The 17,283-nt window shown below is 46.8% G+C and overlaps 1 protein-coding gene across 5 annotated transcripts in view; it reads right to left on the bottom strand.

The window, feature by feature from the left end:
* CDK17 (cyclin dependent kinase 17) overlaps positions 1 to 9,083 on the bottom strand; it is a 131,889-nt gene extending 122,806 nt beyond the window's left edge. For 4 of the 5 annotated variants that reach the window (XM_040408215.1, XM_040408209.1, XM_040408184.1 and 1 more), the window contains exon 1: positions 8,714 to 9,083. The gene's annotated coding sequence lies outside the window, so the exon portion shown is untranslated. Of the gene's footprint in view, positions 1 to 8,692 lie in introns of all 5 variants that reach the window. The other variant, XM_040408201.1, reaches the window with a different exon arrangement.
* Between the last annotated feature and the right edge of the window lie 8,200 nt (positions 9,084 to 17,283).

Genomic DNA, 17,283 nt, shown 5'->3' on the forward strand with positions numbered 1-17,283 from the left:
CACAAATAATACCGTATATATCTTTTACTTTATTTAATGTCACCACTGAACAATTTTGATTAACCAGCAGGGGGAAGGATACGAACACAGAAGGAACTCTATTCCCACACCATTTACAGAGTTGATATTGCCGGGTGTGAGGAGGTGCCACGTTTTCTGCAGTGTGTCTGCTATCCCACTGTAACATACAGCAGAGAAAGAACTTCAGAATTCCAGAAGGAGAGAGAATGCAGAGCAAGAAAGTGACAACATCCAGGTCAGAGGAGTTCATGTGAATGTGCAGAGCAGATGAAATGCTGACAATATAGGATGGTGCTTTGTAGGGGAGAGCCTTAAGTGAAATGGGTTATATAATGGGGCCATTTCTGGGAGACCTTAATCTTTAAACACTGGCCACTATTAGCACACAAGCAAAACAGATGAGCCCAGGGCAGAAGGCAGCACCAAGGAAGAGTCCGCCAGGTCAGTCAGTCATGCTTGCGTCAAGTTTAATTGGAACTGTACCCATGATACTAATGTCGCCTTATTAGTCATCATGTCCCTGTGAAACAGAGCAAGAATAATACATCTGCATCAATTCTGCTCAGAACCATCTTAAATTCTTTTCTACAGAACTCTCAGCATGGGCAGACCCTACAGTAGTAATTATACTCAGGCTACTTTCACACTCGCGTTTTGGCTTTCCTTTTGTCAGATCCGTTCAGGGCTCTCACAAGCGGTCCAAAACGGTTCTGCCCTAATGCATTCTGAAAGGAAAAGGATCCGCTCAGAATGCATCAGTTTGCCTCCGATCAGTCTCCAATCCGCTCTGGAGGCGGACACCAAAACGCTGCTTGCAGTGTGTCCATCTGACGAAACTGAACAAAACGGATCCGTCCTGGGACCCAATGTAAGTCAATGGGGATGGATCCTTTTTTCACTGACACAATCTGGCACAATAGAAAACGGATCCATCCTCCATTGAATTTCAATTGGCTACAGATAATACAACTGGATCCGTTTACGACGGATGTATGCGGTTGTATTATTGTAACGGATCCGTTTTTGCAGATTCATGACGGATCCGCCCAAAACGCGAGTGTGAAAGTAGCCTTACCTGCTCCCTATTGCTGGGACCTGGCTCAGTCACTGCCCCACCATCTACGCAGGTCCCCCCCAATATCCAGTTTGTTGTCGGGTCAAGTGAATTTCACAGGACAGGTATCATTTTAAACAGCAGGATCCACCCTACCAGACAGTATGCCTCATTTAAACAGGATTGATCCTGCCGACAGGTGCCTTTTAATACAAGAGGCAAAGCATGACTGCAAGGCGAACTGAACTGATCACGCAGAATAGGCTAGTAAAAACTATTCTGGTTGCCACACATCACTAAATGCAACATGAAGTGACATAGCCAGTCATGTGAACAAGTACCAAACCCCAGCTCCATCATGTAATAGCAGTAAAACAGCTTGCAGCCCAATAGTGGGCGCTCTCCTGTTATCCTTCCTGCTACATGATGCCGTGTCTCCTTCTCCCTAGCTGTCCCCCTCTTGTCTATAGTTGTGGTCACCAATATCCACGATGGACCATGAGTACAGGTTGTTCTTCTGACGTGCGCCTGGTATAATCACAGAGATTTCCTCAGACTTCTCAACCATCCGGATGTCTAAGCACATCAGCCATGAATTCTGCGTTGTGTCACTTCTGCACCAGAGCATGTATACAGTTTTTTGCTGGAATAAGAAGAGTCGGAAGCTCACCAGCAAAAAATAGTCCTGCGTTTCTCTGAAAGGACATAGGACATATGTGCACATAGGCCTCTATTGGCCACACTCATGTACAACACGAGTGCCCTCTGCAAAGAGGAGCGCTCGACTAGCAGGAGAGGATACGATGGGCCTCATTCATTTCTTACACTGTTCTGGGGAAAGGAAAACCACTAAGAAAGTTTCACTGTAAATACTGATCGCACATGTCTAGACATAAGCCTCACCCATCCAAAAATGTGAAATAGATTGCCTGAAAAAAAACAACAACAACAACAACAACAACAACCCTTTTTGCAAATCTATATAGGAAGGAGCAGCATATCCCAAACTAGAGAATTCAGCATAAAACCAATTGCTGAGAAATCAAGAGAGAAGCCTCCGGCTTGCTTTACCATGCGTTAAAAGTGAACAGACGTGTAAAAAACAACTTAAATAACTACTCCCTCTAAAACCACATACACGACAAGCTCCACTTCTGCCATGTGTGACAACAAACAGTTTCCCTGCTGACCACATAGGAATCAATTGCCCCTTATGTGGAGATTAGGCAGGTAATAAGAGATTTACACAGAATTCCCACTGCGAAGGGGATGGGGGAGTCACTTTATTAACACCTACACATCGCAAGCTACATTTTAGCTTCTCCCTGACATAATGAATGTGGTAACCATAGCAACCCAGGCTTAGGCACCGCTATCCTAAAGATATAAAAGAACCGGGGAGTTAATGAATGGATTTCATCCAAACCCAATACTGTTCAACAAAACCCCCAGTCCACAAAACCTATGGATGATGGACACGCGGCAACATCTAGCCGTACCCACAGGAGATGGAAGTAGTGTCAGCTGGTGGTAATAACATACGAGTACCAGAAAAGATCAGCAGATCGCCACCCACATGGGCGAGACTGGGCGGAAATGACGCTGCTGCCCCGCAGGTCTCCATGTAGAGTCACTCATCCCTTCATGCATGAGGAGGTACAGGGAGTTGAAGGACAACCTTTGTCACTAGCCGTGACACTTTCAAGGGTGCCCACTATACAATGAGTGGTCTCTTGATATCCAATCTACATTTCAGGCCGACTCCTTCCAGACTTCCTCCTGCATATTACAAGCTGAGGTGGTAACGGCTTAGCAGGGATGTGAGGAATGTGGACTCTCCTCCATTACTCGATAAATCTGGCTAGAGAGCAGCAGACACCGGCCGCCGTATCACAATATCAGGTCTAATCCGCTTTCCCTTCTGTCACAATCCGTTCTTGATACCGGGTTTTCGGCAGCTTTTGTTCCATTTTCCCATCCAGATTCTCCACACTTTACTTAACGGTCTAAACCTGGGGCGGACTATTTTCCCTGTTTTCAGTTAGCTCTCATGCACACGACCATACTTTGGGTCCATGTCGACCCATTCAGGTCTATGCGTCCACGAAAACCAAACTATAGATGTTCTATGCTTGTCCGTTTTGGTGACAAGAATAGGAAGTGGTTAGGAAAATGCGGCGTGCACACAGCCGGTATCCGTATCTTGCAGAACCGTGGTTCCCGACTGCAGAATACATATAGTCATGTGCATGAGGCCTTGAAATTAGGAAAATAAGGATGTGACTGAATTGGAATAGACTGTGGATTTATCGGGGCTCATTAACAAACCGGCATGAGAGGCTTCTCTTAGGCTAATTTCACATTAGTTTTCCATCCGGATGCGTTCCGTTTGTGAATGGACAGAACCTGGACTGGACCCCCGACCCAGGGATCGAGAAAAAAAAACCTCCATAATCACAGTATATTATTCTTCTTCTGTTTCTCACGCAGGTCCATTCAAGTAATGGTTCAGTGAAAAAAAAAAAAAAAAAAAAAAAAAAAAAAAAACTTAAGGAGTCTGTCACCTCCATATGGCCATATACAGTGCTTACATTGCCCTATAGCACACCTATACAGGATTGTAATAGTACCTTTGTCTTTACACTTGCAAAAGCTGGAAAAACTAACTTTGATTGATATGCAAATAAGCACTCGCAAGTGCCCAGGGGCGGCGTTCACTGTGTTGGTGCCCAGGCTGCTCTGCCCTTTTTCATTGTTTCCCAGCCTCTGCCCGCCCTCCTATTCTTTTGAGTTATCCTAAGGTCCAGGCCAGATCCCGCGACTGTGCACTCCCTTGCCGGGCCGGAGCATGCGTACTGTGATGCCCATTGTTGGCACGGCATCGCTTTAACTACTGCGCATGCTCCGGCGAATGGCACAAAACCAATGTGGCGTTTTTCCGGCGCAAGCGCAGTAGTTAAAGCGAATAGGAGGGCGGGCATATGCAGAGGCTGCGGCTGGGGAACAATGAAAAAAAGGCACCAACACAGTGAACGCCGACCCTGGACACTTGCGAGTGCTCATTTGCATATGAACTAAACTTAGTTTTTCCAGCTTCTGCAAGTGTAAAGAAAAAGACAAAGGTACCGTTACAATCCTGTATAGGTGTGCTATAGGGCAATGTAAGCGCTGTATATGGCCATATGGAGGTGACAGACTCCCTTTAAGGCTCCATTCACACGTCCGTTGTTTCTTTCCTGATCTGTTCCGTTTTTTGCGGAACAGATCTGGACCCATTCATTTTCAATGGGTCCTGAAAAAAAAACGGACAGCTCAATGTCTGATTTTTTTTCAGGACCCATTGAAAATGAATGGGTCCAGATCTGGTCCAGATCTGTTCCGCAAAAAACGAAACAGATCAGGAAAGAAACAACGGACGTGTGAATGGACCCTTAGGCACATGCATGGAATCCAGATGCAGTCCTTTTTTCACAGATGCTGGCTAGTAGATGATGTGTTATTCTTCAGCTTTCTTCGCGCACGTGAAAAACGGATGTAGAACAAATGCAATCCTGATGGAAAAAAAACGGAAGCACTGAACACAACAGACAACTGGAAAGACCCAGATTCATTCGAAAGAGGCCTCAGTGCATCACAGACGTGTACTGTCCATGTTCGCCAAGGGCAGCACACACATCCATCAATTTTAAATGTGTTTAATCACACATCCTCGTTTTCCTACTGACCATGGATCACTAATGATGCCATAAATTGGGGTCAGATGAGCCACGGTCCTCCAGGAGAGGGGGCTGTCACACGGACCACTAGCTGTAGGCCTCATACACTTTAGCAACAACCACCAAAAAGCACAAACACTAACATCCTTTAGACGGGACAATTTGTCAGGAGACTGTTCATTTACATGCAGTAATCTCCTCCACAGTATGGGGAGGAGTGATCACTAATGCCATCACTTCTCCCATACAGAATCATTGTTTGCCGGCAGCAGAGTGCTGGCACAACCTACTGCCGGCCAACTATGATTTAGGTGTCCACCAAGCTATCATATTACCCGATGCAATCGGTGGCTCCTTTACACCGGCAGATAATCACTACCGAGCGTTCCTGCACTAAGGCAGTGGAAAGGACCTTTACCTTCTGCCTGTAAAACAATTTGACCACACGGCCACAAAGCTTATAGCTCGCGCCGTTCAGTATTCTGTGCGGCGCCTGTGTAGAATACCGAACGGAGCGAGATTTCCCCAGGGCACAGGGCAGGCAGAAGGATGCGAACGATGCCTGGCCCTGTCAATCAACACTTGGAAGGCATGACTTGAGGTGGGAGACGGGAGCCTCTAGGTGCAGGAGCAACGCCCCCTTGCTCCTAGAGGCACATTTACATATTATAAAAGTAAGAATTCTACAGTAACGGGGGCACGGATAATCATTAGAATAGCAGAGTTAGGTGCAGCTGACATTAGCACATCGCTAATGTTAGCCAGCTTAATACTGAAAACTCTAGTGACAGAAACCCTTTAAGGATAAGGAAGCCACATCTGAAAGAAGCTGTATTCAGTCATCCAGAGTGGTAGAAGAAAGGCACATTAGTTGGACGGAAAATAAATTATACGAGTCTGGCATGACGGAGGGCGACTCACAATACCCCGGGGCAGCAACCTCTAGTTGTGGACAGCATGGAAACATTTATGACAGGCACATCAGTTTCCACTTTGGATACAGGCGGAAGAGCACTTACTACAGCTCCAAGGACAGTACTCCCAGAATAGACTCTAGCTTGCATGGCATCCATACGACATGTGGGCTATATCCCTGTGTGGAGACAATCCTGACAATAGACATGAATAATACTTGGAATAACCAGAATTATTTTCCACATCAACCATCAAATCTTTAATAGTATATTCTCCCGCCTAGACGGACCACAAAGTAGGAATAAGACCAACAGGAGTTAAAGGGGTAGTCCCACAATAAATAGCCAACCATTTTCAAACCAGCAGCTGGATCTGAATACTTTGGTTATTGCACGTCATTAAAATGAATCTGCATAGCGCCACCTGCTGTTTGCCATTTTTCTAATTTCTCTGCCCATCTCCTGTGGACGCACATGCTCAGTTCCATCCTTCAACTTTCTTTTTATTTCTCATCAGATAAACCCTTTAATACAATAGCTAGTGCAACAAATAGCTCTGAAGAAAGTGGAGGGAAGACAAAAGGTGAGGGACAAGAACTCTAAGCAAGCCCATAGGTACATTCTCCATTGACACATAGCCAAGCATGCACGTGTTCAGAATGGAGAGAAACTCAACCACCAAAGGTGCCTAGCAGGGACTATGTCCTCTAAGAACAAAAGGGTGGGACAGTTTGACATTTAACATGCCCAATGCTTCTTCCCCCAGAAAGCTGCAGTCGGAGAAAAGCCTATATACATTAGATTAGGGATGCCCAACCTGCAGCCCTCCAGCTGTTGCAAAACTATAACTCGCAGCATGCCTGGACAGCCTACAGCAGGGCATGGTGGGAGTTGTAGTTTTAGAGTAGCTGGAGGGCGGTAGGTTGAGCACCCCTGCATTAGATGACTGGCCCAAGTTTGGGGTCTCGGGATGTGCTGCCCCTTTCCCATCCTCAGCCCCTTCAGTTTACCTGTGCCCACTCCGGTAAAACCTTGCATAACACATTGCCACACTTTAGCAGAGAGGAACATGTACGAGGGTACGGATTCCAAACCGCCATAGACGCCTGAACTTCAGGTGCCCATTTCATAAGTAAAACAGAAAAAATACATATTGTACATTACAAAAAATTATGATATTTACAATAGATTTTAATAAACGTGTCCACGTTAACAGACTTGACTACATGATGGGGTCCTCAGGAACTGATCAGAGGCACAAGACCTGTCACTTATATAGGGAAACTGATTTCACCCTGCTGAAAAGATGCTGTGCTACGCAGAAAACCCGACACTACATCACAGGCATTAGGGGTTCCCCAGGAGTGGAAGCATCTTCCAGGGGGTCCGCCTGCAGTAATGAATTTGGGAAGCACCAGTCTATGAAAAGCTGATTGTAGGACTGTGTAGCGGTCACCCAGTCCTTCCACCGCTGTACCAGTATATAGCAGCACTTCATTCATACGAGACGTGACAGAAGCATTACATCACATGGAAGAGAACCGCTCATAACCATTGTTCCCCAATTCCTTACATTGTTTGCTTTCAAACACGTTCCCATCCCCCCTACAGGAAGATCCGTGCGGATGAATAATGCCTGCCGTGCTGCTGAGGCTTCCCTGCCATCTATAGAGAAGGAGTCACCGGGGTTTTCCTTTAGGGTTTACCCAGGCATAGGGCGATGGGCTTAGATAACCCACGCTGCTGGTCACATACCGTCCAGCCAGGGGCAGTGCCAGGACAGATACACAACAAGCTGTGCATTCCTCATTGATTCAGGGTGATCCATCGGTCACTCCCGCTTGGATTATCCTTCATTCTGTATCAGTGCCATCACGTCAACCGGGCCGAGTCACCTGGTATAATGCCATTGCCATCAGTGAGAAGGAAACCCTTGTGGTACCAGGTGTGTAATATGGAATAAACCAAAACGTTCACTTTTATTAAGGCCTCATGCACACGGCCGCATCAGTATTTCGGACAGCAAAAATACGGATACCTTCTGTGCACTCATCAATAGAAAAGGACTATTCTCTTCCACAATATGGAGAACAGGACATGTCCTATACTTTGTGAAAGGATCCACGAAAAATACATAGATGGAAAAATAGGGTCGTGTGCACGAGACTTTAAAAAGGGGAAAGTAGGCTCTGTCGAAACTGGCACCCCTATACTGGGGATGGCATTGCCACCATCATCTAAAAGGGATGCCACCGCTGAGATAATGAACAGGGAAATGGCTATTTCATTAGGATATGCCCTAATTACTACTGAATGCTCTCACTGCTGGGTATAGCACTAGTACCCCTGTGATCTCTCCTCTGCATAGCTCGACTCCCGATCCGGCAATCAGAACACAGGTCCATTCACTTCAATGGGTCATGTAAGGAGGAGTCCAGGGATACGTCACTATAGTGGGGAGCCCCTATCAACATCATAGCGATTCCTACGCTCAGGGTAGCTGCACAAAGTACGCCGCAAACCTGCACATAAGGGTCCATTCACACGTCCGCAAAATGGGTCCGCATCTGTTCCGCAATTTTGGTGCGGACCCATTAATTTTCAATGGAGTCGGAATGTGCATGCATCCGCATAAAAAATAATAATAATAGAAAGCGGCCCGTTTTATGCATTTTTAGTGGATTTTGACAACCCCAGTAAAGCCCATGGAGTAACCACAACAACCCGCAGCATACTAATATTGGCTCCTAGCAATAGCATTCAGTAACAGATCCGTATAGGAATGGCTCAGTGGTTCACATCTGCCTCCCACACTATCAGACATAGGATCATCTGCCAGGACAATCTCTGTACTGCGCTGTGGACTATGTTAGAGCTATGCTAACGTTTCTGATCACATAGCTTGTGCAGGTATTAGGGGATAGGATGAAGAACAGGCCTGCCATGCCAGAAACGCACTGTGTGAATGTGGTGCTGCTACCACTCACCGCACACACGGATGTGCCCTCCGCCGAAGGCCGGATACAGCCGAACCTGCGTGTGGTCTTCCTGCCTGTGTGTCCGGCAGCTGCTCCTCCTCCTGGCTCTCCGCGGTGTCCGCTACGGGTGCAGTCGTTGTCAAGTCATGACCCCAGGACATCACCGGGCTCCGCACGCAACATGGCTCCCGAGCCCGGGGCTAATTCTCACACAGGTAGGGGCGAAATACGTGTAGTCCTCCGCCTCCCGACTAAAGCAACAGTCCTGCTGTACGGGCGGAAGAGCCGTGTCAGACGCCCCTCCGGTTCCCTGGCCGAGAAGACTGACGTATCCGGCGGATTACACTACCCGGACAAGATCCTGCTTGATCTCGATTTTTTTGTGAGCCCAGCAACAGCAGCTCCGCCCCCTGCCTGGCGATACAGCGAGGCGGAGTAGGCAGAGACTGTAGCGCTCTAGCGCCCCCTGCTGTGTTTAGCCTGGTATTGCCGCTAGGGGCAGATTCCTGTAGAAATCTATGTAGCGAGATAGCGGGCAGTCAGGGCATCGGAGGAGATTTAGAACCTTTTACCTCCGCTGCCTGGTGTTTTCTCCCAGTAAACCTCTATTCATTTCTACTTCAGGGCAGGGCAGTCTTTAATATTGATTGGACCCTGGGCAAGAATTTACTTGGGCCCCCTGGATCCCCCCCCCCCCCATCCCCCCGCACTTTGATGTACTTGCTATACAGCAGCACTTACCTGTCACGTCCAGGGCCTCCAGGTGACGTCTCGTCTCTGTCATCATCATCTCTGTAGATCTTCTCTCTCATCATCTTCTCCACTCGGTCTGGACAACTTCTCTCAGCCGCCTCGTCTCTGCAGAGTGTGACACACAGACATCTTAGCTTCCTCACATTCTATCATTATCCCCCAACTGGTGTCCCCACAGTGTTATCCTGCTGCTTGATGTCCCCCCCCCAGGGGTGTAGCTATAGGGGGTGCAGAGGTAGCAGTCGCTACCGGGCCCAGGAGCATGAAGGGGCCCAAAAACCCTTGTGCCACATAAGACACACAAAGCACTGAGGGAAGGGGGGCCCAAGCTGAACTCTTGCACCCGGGCCCATGAGCCTTTAGTTACGTCCCTGCCCCCCCCCAATACTATCCTGAAGAAACATTACTGCCCCCCATAGTAATAGTGCTCCTCATAGTCCCACCAATAGTAATTCCCTTCTAGAATGCCCTCATTAGTAACACTGCCCCAACCGTGATAATGCTGCTCAACAATGCCCCCATTATTAGAAGAGCCCTCCCATATTAATAATACCCTCACAGAGTCCCCAGTAGAAATAAGGCCCCCTATTGTTCCCCCAGTGGTAATAAAGCTCCCTACAGACCCCTCAGTAGTAATAAGGCTCCCATAGTGCACTTAGTAGAAATAAGGCGGATCTATAAGACCCTCCTATAGAGCCCCCAGTAGTAATAAGACCACCTATAATGTCCCCTGTATCTGCAGTGCCCCCTGCAGTTATAATCCTCCCTCCACCATACAGTCCCATGTAAATAACATCACCTCCTCCCCAGCCGCCTCCAACCCACAATCCCATGTAAACATCACCCCCTAAGGCTACTTTCACACTTGCGTTCGTGCGGATCTGTCCTGTACTTGTACAGGACGGATCCGCACTGATAATACAAACGAATGCATCCGTTCAGGACCGATTCGTTTGTATTAGGCTAGTTTCACACTTGCGGCAGGACGGGTCCGACATGCTGTTCACCATGTCGGATCCGTCCTGCGGCTATTTCGCCGTGCCCCCGGGCCGTTGCTCCGTCCCCATTGACTATAATGGGGACGGGGGCGGAGCTCCGGCGCAGCACGGCGGTGCACGGAGAAAGCCGCCGGACTAAAAAACCTGACATGCAGTAATTTTAGTCCGGCTGCTTTCGCCGTGCACCGCCGTGCTGCGCCGTAGCTCCTCCCCCGTCCCCATTATAGTCAATGGGGACAGAGCGGCGGCCCGGGGGCACGGCGAAATAGCCGCAGGACGGATCCGACATGGTGAACAGCATGTCGGATCCGTCCTGCAGCAAGTGTGAAAGTACCCTTAGATTTGAATTTCTAAGTCCCAATACGGATCCGTCCTGACTTACATTGAAAGTCAATGGGGGACGGATCCGTTTACAATTGCACCATTTTGTGTCAATGCAAAGGGATCCGTCCCCATTTACTTACATTGTAAGTCAGGACGGATCCGTTTGGCTCCGCAAGGCCATGCGGACACAAAAACGCTGCTTGCAGCATTTTGGGGTCCGCCTCCAAAAGGGAACGGGGGGCCGTATGGAGCCGAACGAATGTATTCTGAATGGATCCGCATCCATTCAGAATGCATTGGGGTTAAACTGATGCATTTGGGGCTGCTTGTGAGAGCCCTGAAATGGATCTCACAAGCGGATCCCCAAACGCAAGTGTGAACGTGGCCTAAACATTAAGTCCCATGTACATAAACATCATTCCCCCCACCATCCACTTTCAACATACAGTCCCATGTAAATAACATCACTCCCTCCCCCAGCCCCCTCAAGCACACAGTTCCATGTCAATAACATCCCTCCCTTCAGCCCTAACATACATCTTAGTTTAATAACTACAACCCCCAGCATTGCTCTGCCTCTCCCTTAACTTACCTCTCCTCATGTACAGACATCAGCATTAGGCTCCTTCTCCTTCTTCACTCGTCCAATCCTGCACTGGTCACATGATGGTGACATCATCCAGGTCATCCTATCACAGCCTGTTTTGCTGATCACATGACCTGTGATGTCACCACAGGTCCTTCACCTCTTCCCAGTGTATTAGATTCAATTGTATTGCCGTTCTGTGTACGGCAATACAGTTGTATCTAGCAGGCAGGCATGACATTCGGGGCCTGGGACAAAACATCAGGGGCCCAGGCCCCGAATGTTTTAACCTAGCGACGCCCCTTAGAAGCCACAAAAGGGATGCAGAAGAGACAGTGAGTTAATGATGTGCTTTAAAAAGAGAACTATTGCGGTATTCTGAATACATTGGGAGTTGCAGAGTGGTTCGTTGGTAGCCTTCACACCCTGGGAGTCGGGAAACGGAGCTCCCTTGGGCACCCAGGAGCAACTTGGCCCGGGGCAGCTGCCCCTTTTGCCCTGCGGCAAAGACGGCCCTGCTTCAGGGTGTGTTGTTTTTAACCCCCTTCCAGTTTTCACCTTCCTGCCCAGGCCATTTTTTGCAAATCTGACATGTCACTTTATGTGGTAATAACTTTGGAACACTTACTTATCCAAGCCATTCTGAGATTGTTTTCTCATGACACATTGTACTTCATGACAGTTATAAATTTGAGTCAATATATTTTACCTTTATTTATGAAAAAAATCCCAAATTTACCCCAAAAACTTCAATTTCTCTGCTTTTAAAATAGAAAGTGATACCTCATCAAAATAAAAATAAAAACGTATTACTACCAGGAGCCACAAGCTATACATTTACACACACCGTATTTTTTGCCCTACAAGATGCACCTAGGTTTTAACAAAGACAAATAAGAGAAAAAAATATTTTTCATCTGATCTGAGGTCTGATAAAAATATTTTTTTCTTATTTTTCATTAGCAGAGAACAAAACAAAAAATATATTTTTCATCAGACCTCAGATTAGACTCCTAAATCAGATCCCCAATCCTCATCTGACCTAAAATAAGATCCCCAAACCTCATCAGACCCCCAATGCTCGGATCAGACAACACAAATCAGACTCCCAGTGTCAGATCTCCCCCCCCCCCCCCCCTGCTCAGATCTGACCCCCCCATGCTCAGATCAGACCCCCATTGCTCAGATCAGGACTCCCCATGCTCAGATCAGACCCCCATTGCCCAGATAAGGACCTCCCATGCTTAGAACAGACCCCCAAGCTCAGTTCTATAATTTAAAAAAATCTCTTCAATCTCCTAGTCAGGCACTGGGCTCCTGCTACTGTGCAGGTCTGACATGCTCTCCACTGTGACCCAATGAGCACAACGTCAGGTCATAGTGCGTGTTTCCACGTGTGCATCAGGACATAGTGGAGAGTGAGCTGGATCTGGTGCCCGATCAGGAAAAGAGATCTGAACATGAGGCGGAGAGTGAGCCGCCTGACTGCTTCCCGGCTCCACAGCTAGAGCCGCACTTGAAGAAGCAAAGAGCCGCATGCGGCTCAAGAGCCACAGGTTGGCCACCCCTGCCATATGTCTACTTTATGTGGGCATCATTTTGTAAATTTGATTTTTTTTTTCCACCCCTTTCACACGGGCGAGATTTCCGGACGGGTGCAATGCATGAGGTGAACGCATTGCACCCGCACTGAATCCAGACCCGTTCATTTCTATGGGGCTGTGCACATGAGCGGTGATTTTCACGCATCACCAGGTGTTGTGTAGATTTTAATATTTTCCCTTATAACATGATCCGGCATTCAGGCAAGTCTTCAGTTTTTTCGCCGGAGATAAAACCGTAGCATGCTGCGGTTTTATCTTTTGCCTGATCAGTCAAAATGACTGAACTGAAGACATCCTTATGCATCCTGAATGGATTACTCTCCATTCAGAATGCATGGGGATATGCCTGATCAGTTATTTTCCGGCATTGAGCCCTTTTGACGGAAGTACCCTTAGGCCCCTTTCACACGGACGAGTATTCCGCGCGGATGCGATGCGTGAGTTGAACGCATTGCACCCGCACTGAATCCTGACCCATTCATTTCTATGGGGCTGTGCACATGAGCGGTGATTTTCACGCATCACTTGTGCGTTGCGTGAAAATCGCAGCATGTTCTATATTCTGCGTTTTTCACGCAACGCAGGCCCCATAGAAGTGAATGGGGCTGCGTGAAAATCGCAAGCAAATGCGGATGCGGTGCGATTTTCATGCACGTTTGCTAGGAGACGATCGGGATGGAGACCCGATCATTATTATTTCCCCTTATAACATGGTTATAATGGAAAATAATAGCATTCTGAATACAGAATGCTAAGTAAAACAGCGCTGGAGGGGTTAAAAAAAAAAAAATTTAACTCACCTTAATCCACTTGCTCGCGCAGCCCGGCATCTCTTCTGTCTTCATCTGTGCTGTGAGCAATAGGACCTTTGATGACGTCACTACGCTCATCACATGATCCATCACCATGGTGATGGACCATGTGATGAACGCAGTGACGTCATCAAAGGTCCTATTGCTCACAGTTAAAGACAGAAGAGATGCCGGGCTGCGCGAGCAAGTGGATTAAGGTGAGTTAATTTTTTTATTTTTTAACCCCTCCAGCCCTATTTTACTATGCATTTTACAACCATGTTATAAGGGAAAGTAATACAATCTACATAACACCGATCCCAAGCCTGAACTTCTGTGAAGAAGTTCGGGTTTGGGTACCAAACATGCGCGATTTTTCTCACGCGAGTGCAAAACGCATTACAGTGTTTTTCACACGCGCGGAAAAATTGCACATGTTCCCACAACGCACCCGCACCTTTTCCCGCAACGCCCGTGTGAAACCAACCTTAGTGTCTCCATGGTCTAAGAGCCATAGCTTTTTTTATTTTTTTTTGACCGATTGTCTTAAGTAGGGTTTCATTTTTTGCAGGATGAGGTGATGGTTTGATTGGTACTATTTTGGGGGGCATATGCCTTTTTGATCTCTTGGTGTTTCACTTTTTGTGATGTAAGGTGACAAAAATGTTTTTTTTTTTTAATTTTTTAACATTTTTTATGGTGTTTATTGGACGGGGTGGATCATGTAATATATTTATAGAGCTGGTCGTTACGGACGTGGTGATACCTAACATGTGTGTTTTTTCCCTTTTTTTATTATAAAATCAGTTTTTTTACTTGAAACTTTATTTATTTTTTATTAAAAACACTTTTTTTTTTAAACTTTATTTCTGTCCCACTCTGGGAGTTCAACTTTTGAAGATTTGATCCCGTCTGCAATGCATTATAATACATCTGTATTGTAATGCATTGCCTGTTAGTGTATTACACAGAGTAATATACTATGGGTACTTTCACACTTGCGTTGTTGGATTCCGGCAGGCAGTTCCGTCGCCGGAACTGCCTGCCGAATCCATCTAAAAAATGCATTGCAATACCGGATCCGTCTCTCCGGTTGTCATCTGGAAAACGGATCCGGTATTTATTTTTGTCACATTTTTAAGACCGCAGACCGCAAAACCGGATCCATTTTTCCGAAACACTTGGGGTCGGATCCGGCATTAAAGCATTTCAATGGAAAATAATGCCGGATCCGGTATGTGTTCCGAAATTTTGGACGGAGAAAATACTGCAGCATGCTGCGGTATTTTCTCCGTCTAAAAACTATACAGTGACTTAACTGAAGACATCCTGATGCAAACTGAACGGATTGCTCTCCATTCAGAATGCATTAGGATAAAACTGATCAGTTCTTTTCCGGTATTGAGCCCCTAGAACAGAACGCAATACAGGAAAAGTTTAACACAAGTGTGAAAGTACCAACAGGTTGCGCCCTAGGAGACCCAGCCTGGATCTCCTCAGCACCCGTAGAAGGCAGGTCCCGATGCCGTGCAAGGCATTAGGCAGCCTGTGCATGGCATCGGGCTGCCTTGTCACCCATCGGGTCCCTGCCATAGCAGCGCGGGGACCTTTTGGGCTCCCTCATCCGCTGCATGCACCTTCTATGCTGACCGCGGCATAGAAGGGGTTAATCCGCCGGCATCGGCTTTTACAGCGATGCCGGCGGATACAGCAGGGGCTCAGCTATTAGGAACTGCCGGGCCCCTGCAGTGATGGGGCGCCCGCCCGATCACCATGATGTAATAGTACGTCAAAATGCGGCAAGTCACTTGCTGCCATGAATAGAGATAAGTGAAATTCGTTTGCGATTTGTTTACTGGTAAAAGCAGAATTGTGTTATGAATTCCGTTACCACGGACCATAACGCAATTCTATGACGGAATGCCTTTAGAGGCATTGCATTATTCATTCCGTCATAATAGAAGTCTATGGGCTGCATAACGGATCCATCATAGAATTGGTAACGGAATCCATAATGCAGTTCTGCTTTTACCAGTAAACGAATCGCAAACGAATTTCAAAATATTAAATTCGCTCATCTCTAGCCATGACGTACTATTACGTCATATGTCGGGAAAGGGTTAAAGTTTTTTTCTTTAACCAATGATTTTTTGTTCTTATGCAGTTCTCCAGAGAAAGTGAAATCACATTGTGGCACATACTGTCCTACAGAAAAAACAACACTAGACATGGAAAAAAAGGCATTAAAAACCCATGAAATTCATGTGGTTAGAGAAGACTATGGGAACATGCCTTAAAAAAAAAAATGTACACACAAAAAATGACAGGAAAGGACAGTTATAAAACACAACAGAAGAAAACGAAAGTAAAATTGGTTTTGGTGTTTTTCATTGCAAAAAAAAAAAAAAAACACAAAAAAGCTCACAAACACAGCTAAAAATGTGGCATTTATGCAAAGAAAGAGGAGGAGATTTATCCAACTGGTGTAAAGGAAAATAGCTTAGTTGCCCATAGCAACCAGATTCCACTTTTCATTTTCCAAAGAAGCTCTGAAAAATAAAAGGTGGAATCTGATTGGCTGATCCTGTAAAAAAAAAAAAAATGGATCCTGTGAATCAGTTAAGCATATTTGGAATCCACATGGCACAAAAACACCTGTGTGACAAAATATTGTACCATGGGCGTTTAACCTCTTAGGCCTCTTTCACACGGCCGTTTTTTTTTCCCGTTTACTGGCCGTTTTTTGCGGTCCGTATACGGTCCGTATACGGAGCCATTGATTTCAATGGGTCCGCAAAAAAACCGGAATGTACTCCGTATGCATTCCGTTTCCGTTTTTCCGTTCCGTTTTAACATAGAACATGTCCTATATTTGGCCGCAAATCACGTTCCGTGGCTCCATTAAAGTCTATGGGTCCGCAAAAAAACGGAATGCATACGGAAGTGCATCCGTATGTCTTCCGTATCCGTTCCGTTTTTTGCGGATCCATCTATTGAAAATGTTATGCCCAGCCCAATTTTTTCTATGAAATAACTGTATACTGTATTTGCCATACGGGAAAACGGAACGGAAAAACGGAACAGAAACGGAAACAAAACGGAAACAAAAAACGGAACAACGGATCCGTTTAAAACGGATCGCAAAACACTGAAAAAGCCATACGGTCGTGTGCAATAGGCCTTAAGGACACATGACGTACCGGTACGTCATGATGTCCTGGTACTCAAGGACACATGACGTACCGGTACGTCATGTGTTGTTCCGATCACTGCCGCCCGGCCGGCAGTGATCGGAACCCTCTGCCTGCTCAAATCATCGAGCAGGCACCTAGGCTAAATGCGCGGGGGGGTCCCGTGACCCCCCCATGTCGGCGATCGCGGCAAACCGCAGGTCAATTCAGACCTGCGGTTTGCTGCGATTTCTGCAGTTTCTGATCCCTGCGGTCCCTGACCGCGGGGATCAGAAACTTTAGTATTCCTAAAATAGATCTGTATCCCTCCCCCTGCACCCCCCGAGTGATTTTAGCCCGGTGGGAGGTGCAGG

This window comes from Bufo bufo, chromosome 1, assembly GCF_905171765.1.
Source record: "Bufo bufo chromosome 1, aBufBuf1.1, whole genome shotgun sequence".
NCBI classification, from domain to species: Eukaryota; Metazoa; Chordata; class Amphibia; order Anura; family Bufonidae; genus Bufo; species Bufo bufo.